The sequence below is a fragment of the Eptatretus burgeri genome, chromosome 15 (genome assembly GCF_056783735.1).
Source record: "Eptatretus burgeri isolate ZD-2024b chromosome 15, Ebu_testis_v1, whole genome shotgun sequence".
Classification (NCBI taxonomy): domain Eukaryota; kingdom Metazoa; phylum Chordata; class Myxini; order Myxiniformes; family Myxinidae; genus Eptatretus; species Eptatretus burgeri.
In genome coordinates this window covers 33,992,402-34,003,363 of record NC_140975.1, presented here as the reverse complement: position 1 = coordinate 34,003,363, position 10,962 = coordinate 33,992,402, and positions in this window count along the sequence as shown.

The following is a 10,962-nucleotide window of genomic DNA, read 5'->3' as shown; positions in this document are numbered from 1 at the left end:
CAGCAACATCCTGTGGCAGGAAGAATTCTGTTTAAACTAGAAGGGCATTCTGTCGAGTGAAAACATCCACCAAGCTGATTAGTTTAAGATTTTTATCCCACTGATAGGCCAGATCTGGATTTGGACCGAAGCTAAAATTTAATTGCCTTCTTCTTGTCTACTAACCAACTCATCCACCAAATTTCATCCAAATCTGTCCACAACTTTTTGAGATATGTTGTTCACAAGCAAAGAGACAAGCACGTAGGCGGACTTGGGTAGTCGACTACCCAATAGAACCTGATGCGATGTGCCCGTTCGATGGGGAATGACCTGAGAATTAAGCACAAGAAAATTCATGATTCTAGCTTCAAGGGTTAATGCTGCAGATTGTTTTTTCGTTAAAATACCCCCCACATTTGGAGGTTTTTCGGCTTTTGCTAGGCAACGGAGGGGTCCATAGCAACGGTTCTTTCTCACACATAACTCGGACATACCATGAATATACCATACCAGTTTCATGTATATCTGACTCATAGTCTCTGAGATATAACGAACTTCTTTTTTTTTATTGTTTTCGACCAGGGTTCATTCAAAATCTATCTTCTCCGACAGTTTTCATAGGATCCGGCTGGAAATTTTTGACAATATGGCTGAATGTACTGCCCACAGTCGGTCGTGGCCCGATTTTTGATTTTCGAAAAAATAAATATTTTATGATTTTTCAAAAATTTCAAAGTCCCGTTGCTAGGCAACCAAACGAACGTTAGCAACCAGTACCTACGCGGCACAACAAGGTCATAAACTGGTCCTACCACCCAAATTTCATCAAAATCGAACAAATGCAAGGGGGTAAAAAAAACCCCCGACAAACACACACACGGACAGACCGACACCACGACCAACAAATAAGGGTAGAAGATAGATCATAGATCAAAAAAAATTTTTAATCGGAAAAAAAAAAATCGAAATCTTTTTTTTTTTTCGACTCGATCGACTACCCAAAAGACAGACAGGGGTGAAAACATAACCTCCATCCACATTATGTGGCAGAGAAAAAGATATCTGGTTTATCAGCAGCGGCCTGGATTGAGAAATATGTCAGGTTGGAGCAGAGACCTCGGATGCTTCAGGTCCACAGTCACTGGTTTCTGTACTATTGGATAGGGTGCCTAATGTTAATTGATCGGGTAGCACTGAAGTCACCACGAGCCACCGGAAGCGCTCCATCTGCCATATTCATTCTCACACAACACAGAAAATCCTGTTTGCGTCAATACAAACACTTTTTTATTTTTTTATTTATGTTGAAGGCCACAGGCATGGACTGAATAGTCCTCATCGAGGCCAAGCCTTAAATTAAAGAACTGAATGAATAAAGTGAGGAGGGAAAATGAGTAAGAGAAATGTATCATGAAAAGTATATGATGTTTGTTTGCAAGAAAGAGAGATTAAAGTTAGCCCGGTAGCTTTAGTTTGAGTGAGAAAGAAAGTAAAGCCCCTGTCACACCTTGACGATTTAGCCAGCGTATGCCAATGTATGAAAAATTTGTCTAAAACGCTGGCACACGTCGAATATATTATGGGTAAGTTTTGTATGCGTTAAGAGTACGCTGGCATGTCGTAGTACGCCGAGCTCGTCGACAAATTTTAACATGCTTGAAATTTTTCGACGTATGCCAGCGTATGACTCACATGTTCCGCATACGCTGGCCATAAGTTGTAGGCACGTTATGCAATCGTTGACTCACAAGTAACGTGTGTCGACGTGAGTTACTCATAAGTCGAAACACGTCGGGGTAATGTTTAGCGTACCCGAAACTTATTCTAACCTATGAGTAACGTGTTGTAGGCACGTTATGCGATCGTTGACACATGTCGACACACGTTACTTGTAAGTTACTCATAAGTCGAAACATGTCGAGGTAATGGTTAGCGTCAGTGTTCCAGACTCCATGGTTTTGTTTTTGTTTTGTTTTTCTTCGGCGTGACTGTGATGTTGACACTTCGATTTCTAGTGCGGTTATAATATAATATAATTAATAGGCTGCCACTCAACGATTTAAATCATAACCGCACCAGAAATCGAAGTGTCAACATCACCGTCATACCGAAGAAAAAAAAAAGAAAAAAAACCATGGAGTCTGGAACACTGACGGGTTCCTCCTGTGAAGCCCATTTCTATATACCAATTCCCCTAAATGCTGCCAATACGCCATTATACGGTAGCTGCAAGTTAGTAACATGTTCAGTAAGTTCTGTGGTCGTCCGGAAGACGTCAAATACATCTACATACGTCAATATGCGTTGGAGATACGTTACACATAGGTTCAAAGCAAGCTACTCATAGGTTCAAAGCATGTTACTCATAGGTTCAAAGCACGTTACTCGAAGGTTAGAAATAAGTTTCGGGTACACTAAACATTACCTCAACGTGTTTCAACTTATGAGTAACTTAGAAGTAACGTGTGTCGACGTGTGTCAACGATCGCATAACGTGCCTACAACTTATGGCCAGCCTATGCAGAACGTGTGTCATACGCTGGCATACATCGAAAAATTTTCAACATGCTGAAAATTTGTCGACGTACTCGGCGTACTCCGACGTATGCCAGCGTGCTTCAGCATGCTCTTAACGTATACAAAACTTACCCATAACGTATTCGACGTGTGCCAGCGTATTCGGCATAATTTTTCATACGTCAGCATACGCTGGCTAAAACGTCAAGGTGTGACAGCGGCTTGACACTTCGATGTCTAGTGCGGTTACGATTTGAATCGTCGAGCCGCAGCCTTTTAAGAGGCTACGCCATGTGATCGTCGGCGATACCCTGCCGTGCTATGCATAAGTTAGACTATCATTGGGCATAGGTTGTGAACGCTGACAACACGCTCAGCATTCATTGATATGTTATCTATATGTTATCGAAACGTTCTGTGTACATTACTCATACGTTATGCATACGTCCAACTCGTTATGAATATGTCCAAAAACTGGAAGAAAAAAAACATCAATAGTTCAGCGTCCGCCAGCGTTTTACATACATTTTGATACCTTGCCATACGCTGGCTAAAACGTCAAGGTGTGACAGGGCCTTAAGACCAGCAATCCTGATACGGAGAGTGTAAGATGGTTCTGGGCACCACTTTAACGCTCCTAAGTCAGAACGGTAGTACCACCCTGGGTGCTTGCTGTCTACAGTCTACTACCTAAAGTAGCTTCAAGGTGCATTTTATTCCCGTGGGTGGGTCTTTGCTGATGATTTGAAGCAAGCAAGCCCGCAAGATTTGAAGCAAGGAAAGAGATCCTGACCAAAGGCAATCTCAGATCATTCCACAAAGCCTGCAACAAGTAAGTGTCCACTCTCAGGAGAGCCAGAAAACATGTGTCAATAGATTAATTGGTCTATAAAACTTGCTTCAAGGTGCATATTTCCGATGAAAATTCCACCTTCCTACTTGATTTCTCTCCTTTCCCACTTGATATGAATCCATTCTGATTTGATTTTAGTCCATTCCCGGGTTGGAAGAAGCATTGTTATAGTATTTATGAAATGCCATCGTGTGCTGCCTACAGTTGTAAAAACTGCGACGGTCGTGGTCAAAGGAGAAGATGAATCACATTTCATCGGGAAGTGGCATTCACCTTAGTTCCTAATAATCCTATTCATTCATTTTGAGAGAGGAAAGATGGCGGACAAATGGCTTCAAAAAAATGAGCTTCCCCTCCTATCCAGTTATAGTATAGAGATCAGTGCACACAGTATTGTACACAGTTATGGACAGGGGATCAGGCCTTAGGAGGATGCATCACGGGAGTGGGAGGTGGGGGAAATTATGGGGGCAGGGTGAAGTGGAAAGTTTGAGTGGTTGGGGTGAGGGGGAAATCATTGAAGGGGTCAGTGGTCAGGCCAGGTCAAGTATGGGAGCATGCGCCAGAGCAGCGCGTCGCTGCATCCACTTTCCGCTGCCCATTGGCCTCCTCCACTCACGAGGCTCCCATGCTGAGAGAATCTGGTCAGCAGAATCAGCATCAGGAAAACGAGCCTCATGTCCATACAGCCGCAGCTGACGCTCATGGATTATGCAGGTAACAAATCTCATTTGAGTTTCTCTCAGCAACTGCTCATTGGACACAAAGTCCGACCAGCGATAACCAAGGATTCTCCAAAGAGACCTGGTACCAAAGGAATTAAGTCTCCGTCTCAGATCCCTGGTCAGAGTCCAAGTCTCGCATCCATCGAGCAAGACTGGAAGCACCAAGGACCTGAAAACTCAGACTTTCGTCCTCCTGCACAAGTACCGACAGCACCACACCCCATTATCCATTGAATCCATGACTCCCCAGGCCTGACCCAGACGTCTCTGACTCACAGCCAGCAGCGACATGAATATCACTGCCAAGGTAAGTGAATCTCTCTGTGATCTCAACATCCTCACCACAAACAGGTACAGAAGCCGCCATGTTTTTTTTGGCCTGCTCAACGTCACCTTGACTTAGAACAAGCCGCTACGATTTCTTAACAATGAAGTTTATTTTTCACTTTCCTAACTCATATCGAATGCTTGTTCATCAGAGCTAGAAATATCTGTGTGCATCGCTTTTGTAAGTACTATAAGTTTTAAAATTAGGAGTTTGGAGCGATTTCATTCATTAGATGAGACGATTTTCTACGATTTACTCTCACGGCCTAATTAAAGTATATTATCAATATATTATTTCGCTTTTTATGATCGGATATCGTCCGGACTAAATAAATGTCGAAATCTGCTGTGAAATAATTTAAAGAAAGAATGAGTCTTATAAGTAAGTCTGTATACTTATTTACGTTAAGCAAGCAAGGCTATGTTCCCTTCTTCTCCATACATACACAAGAAAATGTGAAATTTCCAACACATTAAACTTATCTTTTTCTGCTGTTTGGAGAATTATATTGAGTGAACAAATTCACCAGCTTCATTGAGCTACATATGTATATGATTTAGTGCATTCACTGCAAGACCTCATGCCCTGTCCCCCCAGAGAGACTGCCTATCCATAGCATCTGCCAGATCTGTGTCAATATTTTTGGATGTTTCACGATGTGCTCAACAGGGAATCAAAGCAAATATGGTGAAAAACAGACGTTTTTAAAAAAAACGTTATCACGTTTGTGCTGACCGCGAACGATGTACCACGTGACGTGTGCACAGACGAGCAGGCAAAATTGCGGATTTTCTGTAAGATGTATTTCACGGGCAATTGAACTTTGCGATATCTGCAGAGTTGGCCTGCGTTAAGCTGCAATTCGTTTGGGGATAAGGTCATTTTATTTCATTAATTCATTTTATTGCATTAACTGCTGCGTGCGTGCTGAAGACGGGCTTTAAAGTTAAAGGGAGCCTATAGGGTATGCAGCGACAGCCTGGCCAGCCGTTCCGAATCAACTATTTAATTGAAGTGCTTGCTTGAGTGTTTAAGCCAATTGCCGAGCGCCCTTCACTCGCTGTCGTCGCTTTTGCTGTGCCATGTCATCCGGAGCAAGTGGTTCATGTCCCGTCGTTATCCGGAGCGAGTGGTTCATGCCCCGTCGTCATCCGGAGTGAGTGGTTCGTGCTCCGTCACCCTGAGCGAGGGGTTCGTGCTCCGTCACCCTGAGCGAGGGGTTCGTGCTCAGTCATCCTGAGCAAATGCTTCGTGCTCTGTCACCCTGAGCGAGTGGTTTGTGTTCCATCACCCTGAGCGAGTAGTTTTTGCTCCATCACCCTGCATGAGTGGTTTGTGCTCCGTCACCCTGAGTGAGTGGTTCTCTGAAACAACACTCGATTTCTGAGCCATTTGCCGCAATAACGTGTTTTATAAATTACCGAGGCAAAGTTTTTTCCACCCGCCCACACGCAGCTGTTTATAAAGATTAATGTTTGTGACCATATCCCTGAAACGTCTACATAAATGCAACGTTGTTTTTCGGTGAAAGCCATTCAAGGGTTCTGGAATGGATACAGTAAGTACTGCAGTTGATAATCACACTGACTCATACTTGCCGATTCCCACGTCCGGGCGGTGTTCGTCTCCGGACGCGTCCGGGCGGTGTTCGTCTCCGGACGCGTCCGGGCGGTGTTCGTCTCCGGACGCGTCCGGGCGGTGTTCGTCTCCGGACGCGTCCGGGCGGTGTTCGTCTCCGGACGCGTCCGGGCGGTGTTCGTCTCCGGACGCGTCCGGGCGGTGTTCGTCTCCGGACGCGTCCGGGCGGTGTTCGTCTCCGGACGCGTCCGGGCGGTGTTCGTCTCCGGACGCGTCCGGGCGGTGTTCGTCTCCGGACGCGTCCGGGCGGTGTTCGTCTCCGGACGCGTCCGGGCGGTGTTCGTCTCCGGACGCGTCCGGGCGGTGTTCGTCTCCGGACGCGTCCGGGCGGTGTTCGTCTCCAGACGCGTCCGGGCGGTGTTCGTCTCCGGACGCGTCCGGGCAGTGTTCGTCTCCGGACGCGTCCGGGCGGTGTTCGTCTCCGGACGCGTCCGGGCGGTGTTCGTCTCCGGTCGCGTCCGGGCGGTGTTCGTCTCCGGACGCGTCCGGGCGGTGTTCGCCTCCGGACGCGTCCGGGCGGTGTTCGCCTCCGGACGCGTCCGGGCGGTGTTCGCCTCCGGACGCGTCCGGGCGGTGAACGTCTCCGGACGCGTCCGGGCGGTGTTCGTCTCCGGACGCGTCCGGGCGGTGATCATCTCCGGACGCGTCCGGGCGGTGATCGTCTCCGGACGCGTCCAGGCGGTATTCCTCTCCGGACGCGTCCGGGCGGTGTTCCATTCCCGTCAGCGAAGTGATGGGTGATATTTGCGAGTTAACTAATATGACAATAGGATCCATAATGTGCCAGATGTCATTAACCTCGATGATAAGAGAATCCGTAATGTCGCAGATGTCAAAAACTAATATGAGAATAGGATCCATAATGTCCCAGATGTTATTAACCTAGATGACAAGAGGATCCGTAATGTCGCAGATGTCAAAAACTATTATGACAATAGGATCCGTAATGTCCTAGATGTCATTAACCACGATGGCGATAAGATCCATAATGTCCTAGGTGTCACTAACTAAGATGACAATAGGATCCAGAATGTCCCAGATGTTATTAACTTCGATGACAATGGGATTCGTACTGTCCCAGATGTCATTAACTAAGACGACCAGAGGATCCTAAAGCCACTTTAAAATTTGTACAGCAAGTTGTGTTTTTCCAATAAATAAACCAGATGCTCATTGACCATCTTCTCCATCATTTTCCACAGGACTAAGGTGCGTGGAATTTGAAAACAGGAAATTAGGTTTGTATGGTCCTTTCCGACTACAACAAATGGAACGAGAAGGGCACTCGGTAGAGCGCATACCTCCACGAGAACATATCGGGCCCAATACATTTTTGAAATATCATGCGACGTATCATTTTTGTTCCTATCTCTCAATGGTAAAGAATCACTTAAAAACCAAATAACTTTCTTATCCAGATACAGATTCGGATCTTCACTAAAATCGAATCAGTTCGTCCTTGTCACACACCCAACATGTCCACCAAGTTTCACCAGGATAAGTCCACAACTTTTTGAGATGTCCTGCACATGGGAGCATGCGCCGACGCGCTGTTCCAGCCCCTGCTCCCATACCAAACCTGACCTGATAGACAAACAAACAGACAGACAGACAGACAGAGAGGGGTGAAAACATAACCTCCTTCACCTTCAGTGACGGAGGTAATAATTACGGAGTGTTTCCTGTCAGTGGGGAGTTTTCCTGATGACCAAATCATGTTACAATGTTACAACCATGTTAAATGATTAATTACCCTATGTGTGAAGTGCAAAGTGGGGTTAAGCAATTGGTTCAAGAATGAATATTAACATCAGCATTCATGTGTTTAAACATTGCATTTGTAAATGCTTGAAAGTGGATTTCTTTAGTGGGTGAACTGAGAAAAGGAGGATTTGTCAGAAAGGTGGGCGATCGGTTGAAGAGCGTCGGTCGTGTTTGTTAGGTGGGTCTATGACGGATGCACAAGTTGATTTTGGGTGTGGCAGGTTTGGGGTGGCATGAGGTGTGTGGAGGGTGTGAGTGATGATCGGAGTACAGAATGTGCTGCTGGCAAAGAAAGTGCATAGGGGGTGGGTGAGAGATTCGCTGTTACGGGTGTGGGAGAGAATGTGAGTGAAGGTGAGGTGGGGGGCTGTGCAAGTTGGAGTACTGCAGTTGAGAAGGGTTCAAATGGGGGTGACAGCATTGGGGTTGCAGTTGTTGAGTACTGTACTGTGGGTGCAGGAAGTGATGGGAGTGCTGAGTTTGCATAAGGATTGTAGCGTGGATGATTGGGGGGAAGTGGTGCATGTGCGCGAGATGGTGGGCATCGTGTCGGGTGTCCAAGGACAGTTTTTGTCGGCAATGAGGTATTATTAAATATGTTGTCTCCCCATTTTGTCACAAGTATACATTTTTCAGGGATTCTACCCAGGATGAGTCAGTGCAGATTTCTGTGGTAAAGCGACAGATGTTAACCAGTGGTTGGAGAGGTGGTGCTGGGGTGGAGGTTGGATTTGTGAATATGTGGGGACCCCTGCATGATCATAATTCACGAGACCTGTCCATACTACAAGCCCATACTGCAAGGCCAAGCAATGCGGCACAGTGTGGCTGGAATTGTCACCCTCATCAGTGGCACCGTGGCATTGATACCTATGCAGCAGAATGAAAATGAAAAAATATAATTGAACACAATATCGAGGTTCGTATAAGGGCTAACACACAGAAACGCACAACAAGGGAAGCAGGAGACAAGAGGGGTGGGAGAGGGAAGGAAAACCACAGTGGGGAACAGAGACATGAGATCTGTGGAAGGGAGAGGGATGGGTGGGGTACACGGGGTAAACAAGATGGACACGAAAGGGACTTTCAGGAAGGAAAGCGGAATTTGAAGGAGGTGGGGGTAGGGTGGATTAGCGAGGGTAGAAAAGATCGTGGTTTTGGGTGGGGAAAGACATGAGATGGTGGTGAACAGCTGTTTTGAAGACCTTGAGGGTCTTCAAGCGAGAAAAAAGCGAGGAATGAAAGAACGAAGGTGAGCAGTGATTCTTAATTTTTGGTGGTTTTACCAGAAGGAGTTTGCTTGTGGACTTTGAGCGCCCTGTGGAAATATGGGGGGGGGGGCATATCTCAGACAGAGAGGGGGGGCGAGGCCTGAGAAGAGATGGTAGAAGACAGAAAGACTACTGACCTGCCTGCGGAGAGAAAGAGTAAAAGACCCAAAAGCTCAGCCGCATCGCAGGAGATACCAATGATCCTAAATGCCTTGGTTTCCACAGAGTGAAGCCGAGAAAGGTGTGAGGCAGGAGCACCAGCCCCGAGGAGGAAGCAGTACTCCATCAAGCTGTGGACTAAAGCTTTGTATGTAGTCAGGCAAAGCCTTTGAAGGCAATTGTCCACTCTTTGCTAGTGTGGTCTGGAAAATATGGAATTGGACAGTGGGTGGAGTAAGATTGAGTGTGGAGGCCTGGGACCCGACTATGGCCTGTCATTTCAGCAGCCTTTTTGCGGTGCTCTCCATGGTATTTGGTGCTGCACTCGTGGACGTTTTCAATGTCTAGCCTGAGCAGAGTAATGACCATGATACAGACTAAAAATACTTTTTTGCGCCATAATCAAAGCATTTATGATGAGCGTGCTGGAAGTGTTTATCGTGTGGCTGCTTTAGATGCGTGTGAACTTGTCAAATACAAGCCTTACTGCAATTTACTGGAAATGCCTTGGGCATGGTTTGAAAAAGCTTCTTTTAACTTGGAGCATTTGCATGCCATGTTCTTGCCATAATGGTCAAAAATCCGTCATTAATTTATTGAGATTTTTTTGTTCTAAATATAAAAAATATTTCAGTGATGTGTCAAAGGGCTTCATGTGAATCATATGGTCTTTCATTGCATTTCTCTTACATGTATATTTTCTTACATGAAGCAGATATTTTTTTACATGTCGTGTTGTGTTGTTGCAGCTGGGTTCAGCATCGGCCTACTGTGTGACGTCCTGCTCTCTACTTTTACCTTTTCTGCTACATTGATCCTCAGCGCTGGTTTTGACACGTGTTACAGTGGGACCATGGGTGCTGATACTCTAGCATCCAGATTTGCATTTCATTAGAGGTACCCATGAAGTTTCAGTGGTCATGAGGACATGATTAATTACCCGACCTGAAAAACACAAAGTGGGGTTAAGCAATTGTTCACTCTGTCTATGCACAGACGTCAGTCTCTGATTGAAGAACGACAATTCAAATTGCATTTTATATTTTGAACACTGGAGAACATGAATCGGAACACAAACTTTGGCGGCTCTGATTATGGCAATTTGTACGGAATCTTGTCCTAAGTGTACGAGTGCAAAGAGGAGTAAGGTGATTGTTTTAGTCGTCTGTCTGTGTGGCAGTCAAATAAAATTGAAAATCATTCCAAACAAGAAACTTAATGTCTTGGGGGACATCATAAAGGACACAAACAACAAGGACAAATAACTAATGTAATGTGTTAGATAGGGTGGTGTATAAGACATCAACGGCGGTAAACTTCTGGAATTAATTTTTTCTACGACCATTTAAGTCTCTTATTTCAATTGAATTATATACTTGAATACTGTAGAACACAAATCACCTTGTTGGCACTTCCTAAAACCACCAGTTTAGCAGTACTTGGTCAAAATATTACACCATTTTATGCCATCTTGACTAATCTTATTTGCCGCTCACACTCTCAGCATTAGGGAATATCGAGATTCAAACAAATTGTGGCATGCAGGCATGATGGGCTGAATGGCCTTCTCATGTCCCAAAGTTCCCTGTGGTATACAGCATTTGTGTAACGTTGTAAAGAACAGGAAGAAATGGGGAGGGGAGGACAGAGAGTTGGGGTGAGGGTGCATGGAGTTGCAAAGAGGGAGATTGAGACATTGGGAAGGTGATTGGGGATGGGGGGAGG